This window comes from Eumetopias jubatus, unplaced genomic scaffold (assembly GCF_037043125.1).
Source record: "Eumetopias jubatus isolate StellerSeaLion01/CBP00866 unplaced genomic scaffold, mEumJub1_p1.0 scaffold_10, whole genome shotgun sequence".
In the NCBI taxonomy this organism is placed as follows: Eukaryota; Metazoa; Chordata; class Mammalia; order Carnivora; family Otariidae; genus Eumetopias; species Eumetopias jubatus.
Genome location: NW_028274816.1, coordinates 80,337,661 through 80,353,848, shown reverse-complemented (window position 1 = coordinate 80,353,848; position 16,188 = coordinate 80,337,661). Strand labels below are relative to the sequence as shown.

The 16,188-nt window shown below is 49.9% G+C and overlaps 1 protein-coding gene across 2 annotated transcripts in view; it reads right to left on the bottom strand.

Annotated features, from left to right (window-relative positions):
- Positions 1–6,709: 6,709 nt before the first annotated feature.
- The window catches only part of UBE2G1 (ubiquitin conjugating enzyme E2 G1), a 101,263-nt gene continuing 91,784 nt past the window's right edge, over positions 6,710–16,188 (bottom strand). The window contains exon 6 of one of the 2 annotated variants that reach the window (XM_028124950.2): positions 6,710–9,757. The gene's annotated coding sequence lies outside the window, so the exon portion shown is untranslated. The other variant, XM_028124951.2, reaches the window with a different exon arrangement.

Here is a 16,188-nt window from a genome sequence, read left to right as displayed (position 1 = left end):
CTCACCGCGGAGCCCTCCACGGACCTCATCGCACACCCCACCAGGGACCCCACTGCGCACCCCTCCGCGGACCCCTCCGTGGACCCGACTACGCACCTCACCGCGGAGCCCTCCACGGACCTCATCGCACACCCCACCAGGGACCCCACTGCGCACCCCTCCGTGGACCCCACTACGCACCCCTCCGTGGACCCCTCCACGGACCTCATCGCACACCCCACCAGGGACCCCACTGCGCACCCCTCCGCGGACCCCTCCGTGGACCCGACTACGCACCTCACCGTGGACCCCTCCGTGGACCCTTCCACGGACCCCACTACGCACCTCACCGCGGAGCCCTCCACGGACCTCATCGCAGACCCCACCAGGGACCCCACTGCGCACCCCTCCGCGGACCCCTCCGTGGACCCGACTACGCACCTCACCGTGGACCCCTCCGTGGACCCTTCCACGGACCCCACTACGCACCTCACCGCGGAGCCCTCCACGGACCTCATCGCACACCCCACCAGGGACCCCACTGCGCACCCCTCCGCGGACCCGACTACGCACCTCACCATGGACCCCTCCGTGGACCCTTCCACGGACCCCACTACGCACCTCATCGCGGAGCCCTCCACGGACCTCATCGCACACCCCACCAGGGACCCCACTGCGCACCCCTCCGCGGACCCCTCCGTGGACCCGACTACGCACCTCACCGCGGAGCCCTCCACGGACCTCATCGCACACCCCACCAGGGACCCCACTACGCACCCCTCCGTGGACCCCTCCGTGGACCCTTCCACGGACCCCACTACGCACCTCACCGTGGAGCCCTCCACGGACCTCATCGCACACCCCTCCGTGGACCCCTCCGTGGACCCGACTACGCACCCCTCCGCGGACCCCTCCGTGGACCCGACTACGCACCTCACCGTGGACCCCTCCGTGGACCCTTCCACGGACCCCACTACGCACCTCACCGCGGAGCCCTCCACGGACCTCATCGCACACCCCACCAGGGACCCCACTGCGCACCCCTCCGTGGACCCTTCCGTGGACCCGACTACGCACCTCCCCGTGGACCCCTCCACGGACCTCATCGCACACCCCACCAGGGACCCCACTGCGCACCCCTCCGTGGACCCTTCCGTGGACCCGACTACGCACCTCCCCGTGGACCCCTCCACGGACCTCATCGCACACCCCACCAGGGACCCCACTGCGCACCCCTCCGCGGACCCCTCCGTGGACCCGACTACGCACCTCACCGCGGAGCCCTCCACGGACCTCATCGCACACCCCACCAGGGACCCCACTGCGCACCCCTCCGCGGACCCCTCCGTGGACCCGACTACGCACCTCACCGTGGACCCCTCCGTGGACCCTTCCACGGACCCCACTACGCACCTCACCGCGGAGCCCTCCACGGACCTCATCGCACACCCCACCAGGGACCCCACTGCGCACCCCTCCGCGGACCCGACTACGCACCTCACCGTGGACCCCTCCACGGACCCCACTACGCACCTCACCGCGGAGCCCTCCACGGACCTCATCGCACACCCCACCAGGGACCCCACTACGCACCCCTCCGTGGACCCTTCCACGGACCCCACTACGCACCTCACCGTGGAGCCCTCCACGGACCTCATCGCACACCCCTCCGTGGAACCCTCCGTGGACCCGACTACGCCCCTCACCGTGGACCCCTCTGTGGACCTCATCGCACACCCCACCAGGGACCCCACTACGCACCCCTCCGTGGACCCCTCCACAGACCTCATCGCACACCCCACCAGGGACCCCACTACGCACCCCTCCGTGGACCCCACTACGCACCTCACCGCGGAGCCCTCCACGGACCTCATCGCACACCCCACCAGGGACCCCACTACGCACCCCTCCGCGGACGCCTCCGTGGACCCCTCCACAGACCTCATCACACACCCCACCAGGGACCCCACTACGCACCCCTCCGTGGACCCCTCCACAGACCTCATCGCACACCCCACCAGGGACCCCACTACGCACCCCTCCGCGGACCCCTCCGTGGACCCCTCCACGGACCTCATCGCACACCCCACCAGGGACCCCACTGCGCACCCCTCCGTGGACCCGACTACGCACCTCCCCGTGGACCCCTCCACGGACCTCATCGCACACCCCACCAGGGACCCCACTACGCACCCCTCCGCGGACCCCTCCACGGACCTCACTGCGCACCTCACTGTGTACCCCTCCACGGACCTCACTGCATACCCCACCAGGGACCCCACTACGCACCCCTCCGTGGACCCCTCCACGGACCCCACTACGCACCTCACCGCGGAGCCCTCCACGGACCTCACCGCACACCCCTCCGTGGACCCCACTACGCACCCCTCCGCGGACCCCTCCGTGGACCCCACTACGCACTCCTCCGCGGACCCCTCCACGGACCTCACTGCGCACCTCACTGTGGACCCCTCCGCGGACCTCACTGCATACCCCACCAAGGACCCCACTACGCACCCCTCCGCCGCGGACCCCACCAAGCACCCCTCCGTAGCCCCCCCCCCCCCGTGGACCCCACTACGCACCTCACCGTGGACCCCTCCACGGACCTCACTGCACATCCCACCAGGGACCCCACTATGCACCTCTCACAGACCTCACTGCGGACCCCACTGCGCACCCCTCCACAGACTTCACTATGCCCCCCCACCGAGGATCCCACTAATCACCCCTCCACGGACCTCACGGACCCCCCGTGAACCCCACTGCGCACCCCACTGCAGACCCCACCGTGCACCCCACCAGTCCCCATGCACACCCCTCCATGGACCCCACTGTGGACCCCACCACGCACCCCACCTCTGACCCCACTGCAGACCCCACTGTGCACCCACCACATACCCCACCAATGACCCCTCCGCAGACCTCACTGTGGATCCCACCGATGACGCCAATGCCGAGTTCACCGCACACCCCACTGTGGACCTCAGTGCACACCCCAGGACCCCACTGCGAACCCCACCAGGGACCAGAGGCCGTCGCTTAGTCGTTTAAAGCCCATGCAAGTGGACATGAAGGGACAGAGAGGTGTCAGGAGATCAGTTGATGACATCAGTTCACAGACCGGAGAGCCGAGACATCTGGGGAGAGGCGTGGGCTGGAGGGCCTGCGTCAGGTGTCTCCTGTGCGTGTGAACCAGGCGCTTTCCGAGCAGAATCCCCACCTGGCTGAGAGCATGGATGATAGTGTTGGCCAGGCCTTGGGATTTCCGGGCAGACAGAGACAGAGTGCGTGAGTGGACAGCTCAGGTGCTGACCGGGTAGGGGCTGGTGGAGGGTCTCTGTCATATCGAGGGCCGGTATGGGCCCTGTGGTCAGGGTGGCAAATGGAAGCTCCTAAGTTCGGTAGCACTGGGTCATGATAAAGTCCAGGATAGGGAAACACACCTGCGGCAGTGAACCTAAGAAGCCAGGAAAATTAAGTACTGGGATTGAGAGGTAGGGAAGAAAGGAGACCCTAAGCCAGAAACCAAAACCTTCAGTGAATCTGGGGATGTCTACTCGCAAAAAAACAGGCTTAAGGAGTAATACAATCAAATAGCAGGAGATCTTTCAAAACAGATTTTGTACTCAAAGGAGAAGCAAAAGAACGGTGATGGCACCCATTTCTGGAAGCATGAGGACCGCAGGGGAAGTGGTGGCTGGGAGAAGGCAGAGATTGAAGAAAGGGCCTGAGAACAGGATGAGGGGTCAGAACAGCAGAGGGGGGGGAATCCCAAGTTGGAGAAGCCGTGGGTGCTATCAAAGGTAAGCATTCGTGGATAGTAAGGGGGAGTAGAGAAGGAATTTGGAGTTTAGGTCATGGGGTTAAAGTTCTGAGAGAAGGGAGGGACACGCAGGACATGGAAGAGAAGAGGTTGTCAAAATGTGTCAGGACAATGGTTTGCTCAGGGAAATGATGTTCCAGCTGTGGCAGGACACTAAAGATGCACGGGAGGTGGGCAGGGGCAGACTGGCGAAGCCAGGCTGAGCAAGCGGCACTTAGACTAAGGGGGATTAGGGGAGGACTTGCCTGGCGTAACGGAGCTGCCATAGCCCAGAGCTTCCTTGTCTGTCAAGAATGGTTTAGAGGTGTGCCAAATGGTGAGCCACTGGGGTCATCAGTGTGGCCTGGCAAGCCCGTCTCCTTTGGCCACAAGCAGCTTTGTCCATTTAAGAGCACCCTACAAACATTTTCTGGGGCATAACATAGAAATGAGGTGGAAGTGTTTGGGAAATACCATCAAAGCTGATGCCTGCTTTGTATCAGACCACTTACCTTGGTCTCACCAGCACCAGCCTGGTATCTGACATACAGCAGGTGCTTAATGTTTGATGAGTTGTTACCTCTGTGAGCTATACCAACAGTCAGGAAAACTGGGTTCAAGTTTGGCTCAGCCGCTGATGTGCTGCGTTGATGAAGGCGAGTCCCTGCAAGTTCATGCTCCCATCTCAGACTACAGCAGTTTCAACAGGGAGTTGGACTAGAATCCATGGTTCTTAATGATTTGGAGGGTCATGACCCCCTTGAGAATGTGATGAAGACCAGGGACGGCAGGACACATGCAGGAAGAAACAATTTTGTGCCCTTCCAGCTTGCTTGGACTAGATGCCCACAGTCAAATGGAAACTCACTGAAGGGCTCAAGTACTTCCTCATCACAACCTCCCTCAGATGCAAGTGCAGTCCTCTTAGAAGGGCCCGGGATAGAACCCGATCCTGGGCCCTTGTCTTCTGAGTGTACTCTTAACTGGTTTGAAAACCCTGAGCTACGGAGAGGCCTTCTTAATAGGGCCTGTGACACAAAGCATCGCTAGTACTGGGCGAACTAACTCCAACACCCAGCAGGCTTCAGTGGAGATCCCAACATTAGATACGACCGGAAATAGAGACATTTTGAAAGATCTGAGCACTAGAACAGAGCGCAGTGTAGACCTGGTTCGGGTTTTGCTCAGATGAAGAGGAACTTGGTGTGGAGTTATCCGGGACAGGGAGCGTGAGGTGCGTGAATGGTAAATGCTGACCGCCTTAAGGGCACAAGGGAACAGACCCTTCCTGGGGGTGGAGCACCATGTCGTGGCAGAAAGGGGAAGGGAGGGAATCACTAGACTGGTAGTCCAGTGAATTGGATTCAGGTACCAGCTCCAACATACGCACGCTCTGACTTTGGGGAAACCGTCCCTGAAGTAAGGGGCAGCAGCACCCACTATGTAAGTGAGGCCGTGGAACTGAATCCCGGCCGTGACACTTACTCGCTCTACAGTTTTGACATACTGACCTGAACCTGTTTCCTTAGGAGAAACGATTACTTTGGAGGATCCTCGTAAGAATGGGGCCACACCCTTTATGAGACACACCTGTACGAGCCTGCCACGAAGGAGAAGCTGGATAAATAGCAATAGGATTTCTGGGGCTCCGAAGGAACCCACGGCGTGATCATGCTTATTCCTAGTGAGATACTGCTGGGAAGGGAGAAAAACCAAGTCTTTTGCCTAGGACTTTCTGTGCAGCTCCTAGGTCTAAGATGTGTCTGCTTTTTGTGAAAGTCTTTTCCTTCTCCTTTGATTTATTCCATCTGTGTGAATAGAATTCAGAATTTTTTATCATTTCACTACAGCTCTGGGGGGCATGCTGGTTCAATGAAACAAAACCAAACCATAAACCCTAACCCTACCTTGGCAGTCCTGTTACACACATCTGAAACTGAGCAACCGAAATGCCTTATCCTGGAAATAGTTTGCTCTGCAGACTGAATTCCCGCTGGGGTTTGCAGTCCTCTGGAAAGGCCTGTCTTTATGAGGGTTAGGGAGAAAATCAGTGGGTCCTTCTTTAAAGCCCAGAGCCTTGCACACAGTACACCTAGTCCAACACCTGTTTCTTCGCATTTGAAGCAGCTTGTTTGCTATAACCTTGGGCAGATGATTGTGCATAAAACTGGTATCTAATGTTCAGGGACATCATCTGGACCCTTTTGTAATTTATTTCAAATGTATTTATCAGGAAAATCAAATTTCGATAATGACCTCCCATCTGCTCTCAAGGATTTTCTTGTCTCTAACTCGGTTCTGATTAGAGATCTGGCTGCTGCTGCTTTTCCCTGGAAGGAGGAGACCTTCACAGCCACAGGCAGCGTATGTCCCAGCAAACACCCCCTCACAGTTGTAAATCCACATGGTGGAAGGCTAGGCAGTGACATCCTATTAAGAAAAAAAAAGAAGAAAGAAAGAAAGAAAAAGTACTCAGTCTTGCCTCTTTTTGCCGCTAACTTACTAAGTGATCCTGGGCAGGTATTTAGGCCACGTTTGCCCATCTGTGTGGAGGAAGGGAGGGTGGTGCTTGAGATGGTGCCTGTGCTCTTTCCAGTTCACCTTCAAGTCTGGGTTCTTCACCTTCCAGCTTACTATATCTGTGGTAGAGCCAGTTCAGGCCGAAGACAAAATCCCCCAAAATGCCCTAAGTCAGCAGGCACACAACCCTGGTGAGGAAAAGTGCTTGGCCCCATACTGGAAATTTTAAGACTGTTACATCAGATTGGAAGTCAATCTCCCACCCTCTGGTTCCTTCTTTAAATGAAGTTTTAAGAATTCGTTATCAAGATTCCCCTGTGGACCTCTTGGTATCATGTGCTGTTTAGAAATAATCCCACAACTTGCTTTTGAGACCTGCATCCTAAAACCAAAATAGCTCCGTGATACAGCCTCTAAGTCATCATTTATTGATTTACAGAGCACCAACCACATGATGGAGGTGCTTTACAATACAGCAAACATCACAACAGAACTCACATAGTTAAATACAATCAACAAGTTACAGAACTAAAAAAAGCTGGAATGAAGCAACATTATGTCAAATTTCAAAGATGCTGAGAAGTGGCAGGTACAAAGAAGGTAATTCCACCAACTGGAGACCAGACAGGCAAAAATAGATACACAGGCACCACAACCCAAAATGTGCAGATTTGTAGAGGGTGAAGTGAGCATATAGAATAAAATTTCACAACCGAGAATGAAGGCCATTAAAGATACCAGGACACCCAAGTGATCAGAGAACCAGTGGAATCGCCTCACAAAGAGACCGCCTTGTAATGACAAGGAAACCAATCTCACGTGGATTTTAAACTCACAGAAAAGAGGCCAGAAAGCCACTGAGAGCATCCATCCCATTATGAGCACAGACTGAAATCTATAAGCCTTTACAAGAACTTGGAATCCATTTAGGAAACAGCCAACAATTCTAAAACCCATAAGACTGTATAGATGTTGTTGATAGTTGGCACAGAGTTAGGGAGAAAAATCCTTTTCCTAAAGCAGAGAGGACTCACCTCACACTAGTGATGAGGCACTGGTGGGACAAAAGCCACCTGGATCAGTGTCACCTGAGAGTGGTTTAGTATCAAACGTGGAGGCGTGGAGTTCACACTGTCAGATGAACACGGGGAAAGGCACAGGTGACGCCCCTGGCAGAGGAGAACAGGTCACACCACCTCCCGAGGCCTGTGTGTCCACATGTAGCACGCCAGGGCGCCAGGTGGAAAGGAGCATGAAGGGAGGGGCACTGGTTCCTGGCTCTCCCTTCGACTCCCCTAGATCTAGCCCCAAAACACACATGGTTACACCAAAGTACCTGCATGAAAGTGGCACTTAGAGTTCAGTAAGAGTTGTCCCTGAGTTAGTAGGTCATTTGCTGCTCCCTGAAGAGTCAAATCCCGGGTTTTAACTCAACAGATCACTAGCAGAATCACAGCAAGAGGAGAGCAAAATCCAGTCTCCGTTCTGCCACCAGCAACCATGTGAACAGTTTCTGATTGAAGAGTAAAAGGGATTGCATTCAAATCCCAGGCAGGTATGCAGTACCAGCACTTTGGGGCAACAACTTTTACAGTCTTTGAATAAAAAAAAAAAAAAAAAAAAAGTCACAAATGCAGTTCTTGAAGAAAACCAGCTGCGATGAATCAAATCAAATCAATTTTCACATTCAGTCATTACACATTTATGGGTTTTTATAATGCTTCAGAGTAAAGAACAGACAAGGATTTAGAAAAATCACTCTCTACTGTGTCTACATCCTCAACCATTTTACTTTTGCTTAAAGAAGGACATGCAGAGTCCACAAGGATGGGTTACTTGTAGGGACCCTTTCACTCTCTGCCAAAGCATCTCTCCAAGCCCCACAGAGCAGAGACACGCCGATCCTCACAGAATCATGTCCCATCTGGTACTGTCTCCGTTTATGTCCCTTACAGGCCAACTACTACACTTCCCAATCCCAACCTCACATCCAACATAGGGGAACCCGGGCCTGCCATTAACACTGCACACGTTCACTCCGTCATTTCCTGAAGCTGTTTTAGAAAACATGATATGAAATATACTTATGCTCAAACACTAATAAAATCCAAGTGCACTATGTCAGTGACAGAATCTATATGTCAAATAGCAAAGCATTCACACCCCTGTAATGCTTTGAGATCCACATAAGAACCTAGATAGAGCCCAATACATACACTGCCATGGCCATGGGATTTTCAAGTATTAAGTCTGTTTGCATAAGGAATCAACCTGAGATTTTTCTAAACTGCACTTCTCTGGCATTCAGTATTATAACCTTCATTCAATACAATAAAAGCCAACAACTTGACAATTATTGGAAAAAAATTATATTTTGGAAGAACTCACTACATAAGGTGACAGAATTCCAAAATCAAATTACATGAAAATATACATCGCAATTTCTTTGTACAATAAGTGAGAAAAATCTGCAATATAGAAGAACAGAGGCAAAGAAATACGGAGGGCCACGGAGAAAGGGGTGGGAGGTCAACAACGCCTGTAAGAGCAAACCCACAAGTTAAGCAGAAAGCCTGCAGCTGTGCACACTAATCCATCCAACCTGAACGCCCAGGAACGAACGGGAAGGCAAAAGCAAAACCAAACCAGAATTTTGTACTGTCTGGGGCAAGTTTCAGTAAGCTGAATTCTGAACCAACTCTTTTTAGTTCTCAGGGGTGACTGAGTTCAAGAGCTCTCAACAGCCAAAATGTGGTATTGCTACACCCGATTCAAGAGATGGTGCAACTAGAGTACAAAACGGCAAGCACCTAGTGATGACCACTCCTCTGAAGTCATCGTTAAAAATCAAGTAGTTGCTTATTAAGTATTTCAGTATTGGAACTAAATGATTTGAAAATTTTCTGGCAGAGAGAAGAGAGAAAAGCAAAGGGGAGTGTGTCAAAACAAAGAAGATACAAAAGTTTAGTAAGTGAAAAGAGTTTAATGAAGCCTCAATGGTTTAAAGGAAATTAAATGGAAACTTTTAATCCTAATTGTTTTTCATCTGACATGCTTTAAGGAATCTTTTAAAACTGATAAGAAACAATGAATAGGGAAAGAAAACCTGCTAAAATCTTTTAGAATTTACACGATTCTTATTCTACTACAAGAAAGCATTATTTGGTACAAGGTGTATTTGTGGATGTACATGAATAGTATATATATTATCCGGATCATGTTGTGCTATGTACAGGTCTTTACAATTCTTCCTGAAGGTTAAAACAGTTCATTAGAATTCAAAATGCGTAATCCTCTGTAAGTTGGCACTTGTTAGGCTCTTGTCAGCTCTGATACCGGCATGTTCTATTGCAGCCCAGCTCCAGCCAGTGTCCGCCAACTTGTTACAACAGAAGTCCAGCAATAGGTGGGTAGAGTGCAGGAAAAACAGTGCCATGTTTCTCAATTGGAGACCTGCGACAAAACAAACAGCATTACATAATGAATTTACAAGAGGATTAAGTGATTAGAAATTTTTATTTGTATTCTATTTCTTTGGAAACAAGTTCTTAATTTTCGTTTTAAGCTCACTTTTGTGCTCATCCAACATGGTAGCCACATAGGCCCATTTTATTTCAAATTTAAATTACAGTAAATAAAATTTACAATTTAGTTCAGGTGCTCAATATGGCTAGCCACTACCGTACTGGACAGTACAGATGTAGAATATTTCTACCTATCAGCGCAGAAAGTTCTCTTGTACTTCCCTACTTTACATTGTTTTCAATATCCCAAATGTCTGTCAACTTACATTGCATCTAGAGTCAAATAGAGAAGAACTGCTTACAAGTCAAGTGATTTGGAAATTTATTAAGTATTTAAGGATATTCAGAAAAACAACGTAAGACTGCCATACTTCCCAACCTGCTGAATTTTATCCAACCCTATAGGTTCGGTCCAAACCCATTTTCTACGTGAAGCTGCCCCCAACGGACCCTCTACTCCAAGTACAGGTACTTCTATTACTTTGCATATCTGGCCGGTCTCATGCCCTCAGTCAGCCTAGAAGTCAAGAACCCATCTAAATAAAAACAACTGCTATCTTATCCAGCACTTACTATGTGCCGAGCAAGTTTACAAACTTGTCTCATGCAGTGTTCACAAGCACCACACAAAGGCGTTTCCCCCCATTGTAGAGAGAAAGTGAGATGAGGTGGCACAGCTAATAAGGGGCAGGGTTTCTTGCTCAAAAAGTGAGAAAAACACAAGGTTTAAGTTCAAAAAAAGTCTAAGTTAGGGGAGCCAGAGTGGCTCAGTCGTTAAGCGTCTGCCTTTGGCTCAGGTCATGGCCCCAGGGTCCTGGGATCGAGCCCCGCGTCGGGCTCCCTGCTCAGTGGGGAGTCTGCTTCTCCCTCTCCCACCCCCCCTGCTTGTGTTCCCTCCCTCGCTGTGGCTCCCTCTGTCAAGGAAAACAAAACAAAACAAACCAAAAAAAAAAAAAAAAAAATCACATGCAAAAAAGTCTAAGTTAATGATTGGACTTCCCTTCAGAACTATTATTGTGTGCTCTGAGTACACAGGGGAGCAGGGAGGGGAGCAGGGAGGAGAATCCTGTTCTTCTATCAGGTCCAGGTGTTCCAGAAACTCACACACCTGTTCTGTCTGCCAGGCACAGTGCTGGGCACAAAGAACCTGAACAGAAGATGACTGGAGAGTCAAAGGACATAATGTTAAGCTCCTAACAAAGAAGCCAGGCATGCTCAGAGTTAGGACAAATATTTAAGTCACACCAGAGTGTGTCTTCTAAAGGCCCAAACGAATTTATCAACCTCACCATCACCCAAATTCAACCGTACCAAAGCTCTGTTGTGGGTGGAAAGCAAGCTGTGGGCCTACCCACATGTGGCCCTGCATGTGCCCATTTCCCTGACGTGGACCACCTCCCCAAAATAGCGCCTGAGAGGCAGAATGACTGCTCCATTTCCTTCCAAAGGGGTTGTGCTGGTGAATGCTCTCGGCCGCTGGCAAAGCCAGGAGCGCGCCAGAAATGCGCACATCACATTCCCCAGAAGCAAGCTCTTCCACTGGTGCACAAACACACAAAATGTGCACGGATGTTTCGGTGGAAAATCTAAAGACATTACTGAAACAAAGACACATCATTACAGAGTGGCATTCTATAATTTTTAGGTGATGTTACTTGAATGTTCTTCCAAAGACTAGACCAACCACACCCAAATTAGTCCCTGGCCATTTAAGCTCTCAGGGCTGAAAGAGAACTGGGTACAGAGATTCTATAATCATTCCCTGAGGACACAAACAAGAAATTTCAGGGCCATGAAACGATCACTTTAAAAACTGTCTGTGTAAAGTTTTAAAAAGAAAAATACTCCAGAGGGGACTGACTGCTCAGTCATTAAACACCTAAAATCAGGCAACCCAGCTTTAAATAGCATTAACTTTTTCAGCAGGAATAGAAAAATCTGTTTTCTCCCATGAACAAAACGTATTCTAAACAGGGGAAAAGCCTCAGTACAGAAAAAGCAAGTCAGTCTTTTCTCTAGAAAGATAAATGTGCAACTGAATCTCCCTGGTCACACCCTATTTATTTAAATTGATGGTCCTGACCTCTGACAGTCATTTATGTTTTGTAAGTGTGTCCCATTTCCAACTTAAACTACATCTACCTGTTATTAAAATCACATACATTTGATATTAATTGAAATTATATCAATTGTATGTCTTTATGAAATAACTATCTGGTTTTTTTTTACCTCAAAACTTCGTATTATTCCCAATTTTTAACCTACAAATCTGGAGATGGTTCATCTCTAAAGGACATCAGTATCTTGGTCTATTTATTTCTAAAACTAGAATCAAATCAATTTCCTATGTGGCTACACAACTCAATTTTTTTTAAAGTCTAAAAAAAAATATGTATCAGGCAAGCATGCTTCCAAATAAAAAACACTTTTGATGTTAAGGATAACAACAAAAGTAATTCCTCATTCAGGAATAAATGTCCCAGTAATCTCAACCGTTCTTCACCGAGAGCAGTCCCTGCGTGTGGGGGCGCTTCCCATACCTTCCACACAGATGCCCCCGGCGCCCCTCGAGGCGGCAGCACCCCACCACCAGCCCACTCTTCTTCCGCGCCGGGGCACCCGTGACCATCCAGAGCCACTTCTTTTCTGAGGCCCAAAGCACCTCACACAGTCTGGCTCCCCTCCTGTGACCCACCAGCCCACGGGTTTGCCTCTTCCTTCTGCCCTGAAATGTGGCAACTGCGTAAGAGGTTGTCCCTGGCCCTTCTAAGTGAACCTCTGTCTCTACTCTGGGTACCCCCAGTCTCGGCCAGGGCCATTCCCTATCAGCCGTGTCTGACTGGCTAGAGCAGTCAGCGGCGTACCACGTATGACAACAACACCTGTGCAAATGGCAGGAAATGAACCAAAATCATTAACAAGAACTGAAATGTGCTCAGCGTCACCTATTCTTGGTGTCAGCTCCCACTTCAAAATACAAACCTTCATCCTTAATGATCCGCAACTGTTAGAAAGCAGACCTGTATTATCACATCGATATACACAAATCCTACTGAACTAGCAAAGTCCATGTTAAAATTTTAGAAAGTACTCTATGTCTCTGCCCGTGTTACTATATACACAGACACGTGCATCACTTGTGCTTGAGTGCTGCGAGGAGTCCGATTTCTGAAGATGAAGCTACTGTGTGTGTCAGTGGTCACCTCCGGGAACAGAATTTTTGCTCACACGGAGAAGCTTCTGTTTGCAGAGCATCGTCATGCTTTGTCCCCGCAGCTGGGGACGGGAGTGAGGACAGAAGAGGGGCAGCGATAAAGAGGCAGGCAGGGAGCAGCAATAGAGACAGAGCCCTAGCTCGCATGGGTGAGAACGGAAGACGCCTCCAGAAGGATGTCAACAGTGTCAAACCACACAGACTACGAGTCAAAACTACATTAAGCTGTGGATGTGGCCAACAGGCAGTTCCCACTCTCCCGATCCGTTTACTCTCCTGCGGGGAGGAAAGAAGATGAGCCAAATGTGCTCCAAAGCAGACAGTTAAGGGGAAAAGGCAAAGCCCTCTGTTTCCCAGTGCCCTCTTCCTCCCAAAGTTAGGGACCACTGCAAATTTTATGAATTTTACGTATTTCTTCAAGTCCCTGCTTTTAAAAAAGCTCTTTACCACATAGCGAGTAGGTTGTACTTTTTAACTCAGATGAACCGTACCCTACTTGATGCTTTTTTCTTTTTTGCAAATTGCTTTTCCTACTCAAGACTGCTTTTTTAAACTTAACCACCTGGTTACATATAACTAAGTCTATACTACACACGCATTTAGTTGCTGGGTAATATTCCACTGTATCAATCATAACTGATCAATCCTGCTGAGGGGCCTTTTAAAAATTATGCACAGCGCTGCAAGCGGTGTACACGAGCCAGCCTGTCTCCAACCACAGCCCGACCTCGCGGGGCGGGAGGTGCGCGGTTCAGACCACATATCGCCAACCTGCTCTGCAACGCTGACGCGCCTTCACTCATCCCGTACTTCAAGGACACCGTTTCCCCAAATCCTCACCAACATTTGGGTTTCTCAAGCATTTTGAATTTTGACAATCCAGTCAATGTGATGCTACCTCCTTGTACCTTCATATTTCTGATTACAAATGCAGTTATTTTTCACATTACCTAGACAGATCATTTTCCTTTGTACTGCTTGTTTTCCCACCGATTTACACAAGCTGGTGGAGATTCTAGATACAAATCCTGAACACCAGATAGACAATCTTTTCCCAGTCTGCTGCTTGTTTTTAAGTTTATTGTCTTGTCATAATATTTACGTTTTCGGTTTTGACACAAATTTATTGATTTTTCCCTTCTCCAAGTGTTTTCTGTACCTAACAAGTCCTTCTCTACCTTGATATTCTCCCTTATTTTCTTCTAGAATAGTTGTGTTTTTCAAACTCAATCTTCTGTTCTGGGACTTACTGGAGACAGCTAACAAGGCTGGGCAGGCTGCCGGTATCAGGGGCCGCAGTTCAACAGCCCTGCAGCAGATACGGTGGAGTGTTTCAGGAGGTCAGAAAGGCTTAACACGGCAGGAGCCTTGATGTTCAGAAGCCTGGGTGAGGTGCGGGGGCTAAGCCTTCAGTGCCCCGAGCATGAAACCCACCAAGGATGCAGTCTGCTTGGGATCATCACTTACACCACACATGGTCTCGACTAAGCAGTGGAGAGAATATGCACCCCTCGCCCCGCTTGTGCTTTTCGCTTTCTCTCAAATAAATAAAATCTTTTTTTAAAAAATGTTGTTTTAAGCCACAGGATTTTAGACAATTTGCAACACAGCAGTAGAGAACTAAAATAATCCCTCTAGCCTTAACGCAGAATAATAAGATAGAGTCTTCCTGTCTGGTGGCCCAGAATGTGGTCCTGCTGCTGATCCGTGGGATGGGAGGGTTCGCTTCTACCCCGTGTCCTCTCTTCCTACCAGCCCACACCTGAATGAGAAGACAGATAAGGCTGTTAAGGTCTTTATGGAGGATGAGGCATAAGTACCAAGACAAAGTGAAATAAGGAGACAAACTCCTAGACTCAGGGCCTGGGGGAGGGACTGGAGAGCTGTCCTCCAGCGGGCAGAGTGCTCCCGTCAGGCAGGAGGAAGACGTTCGAGGGGTCTGTTGTACACCAGTGTGCATATGGGCAATACTGCAATGTGCACAGAAGAACTGGGAAGAGGGCAAACCCTCATGTTTTTTTACCACAGTTTTTTAAAAGTGAACTAAATAAAGTCTGGATCAAGTTCTTGAATAGTAATACTTCCATTTTTAGAAAACACAAGTCATGGATTTGGATGTAGATTTTTTAAAACAATTTTAAATCTATTTGTGTTGAACCTCAGGAGTTTTATTTCACATCTACATCCTATGGCATGATTAAAGCTACTGAGGACACACAGAAACAGCACGTTGACGAGTCATCAAGAGAACCAACCTTTACAAAGAGTCTGAGTGACAGGACAGCCTGGCTATACCTGCGGCAAGGCACCGGGTTTCTGTGGCCTAGCCTCATGCGTGACAACTATGTAAGGACAAGGGCATGTGAAGATCACACAGGCACCTCAATCCGACAGCAGCGTACCAAGCTCCGTGCATCGGTGGACGAGTACAACACAGACCTGCTTTTATATATATTTTTTTAAAGTATGTTTATTAAATTTTGGCTTTTCTCTTTTTTTTAAGATTTTATTTATTTATTCATGAGAGACAGAGGGAGAGAGAGAGAGAAGCAGAGGGAGAAGCAGGCTCCCAAGGAGCAGGGAGCCCGATGCGGGGCTCGATCCCAGGACCCTGGGATCATGACCTGAGCCGAAGGCAGACGCTTAACCATCTGAGCCACCCAGGCGCCCCCAGACCTGCTTTTAGAAGAGATGAGTTAAGTCATGGATTTCAATGTGAATTTTTTAAAGTCCAATTTTCAAATGATTTCACTCTTAGTTAATCCAGATAGATGATTGGGCTCGGGTGCTTATCATGGCAATGTACTGTAGGTAACAAGAGTAAGAAAACACTCATCAGTGACTGCGAGTTAAGGGCTCTGAGGCTGCCCAGGCTTGTGGGGGAAGAGGGGGCATCTGTTTGAAGAGCAACTGCTTCACAAGAGGAGATGGGCCTCATCCCAGCACGTGGCGGAGCAAGGAGGAGATGCGTTCCAGAGCCCGGGCGTGGAAGCTAGCCCCCTCCGGGCCGGCACTCAAACACTTCCCGAGGGATGGGGAGATGCAGCCCAGAGAAGAGCTACAGGAACAAAGGGGGAAACGACTCATCATTTTTAACACACAACAGGTGGGACTGGGTACTTGCATGGTGGTCTAACAAGTCTGCG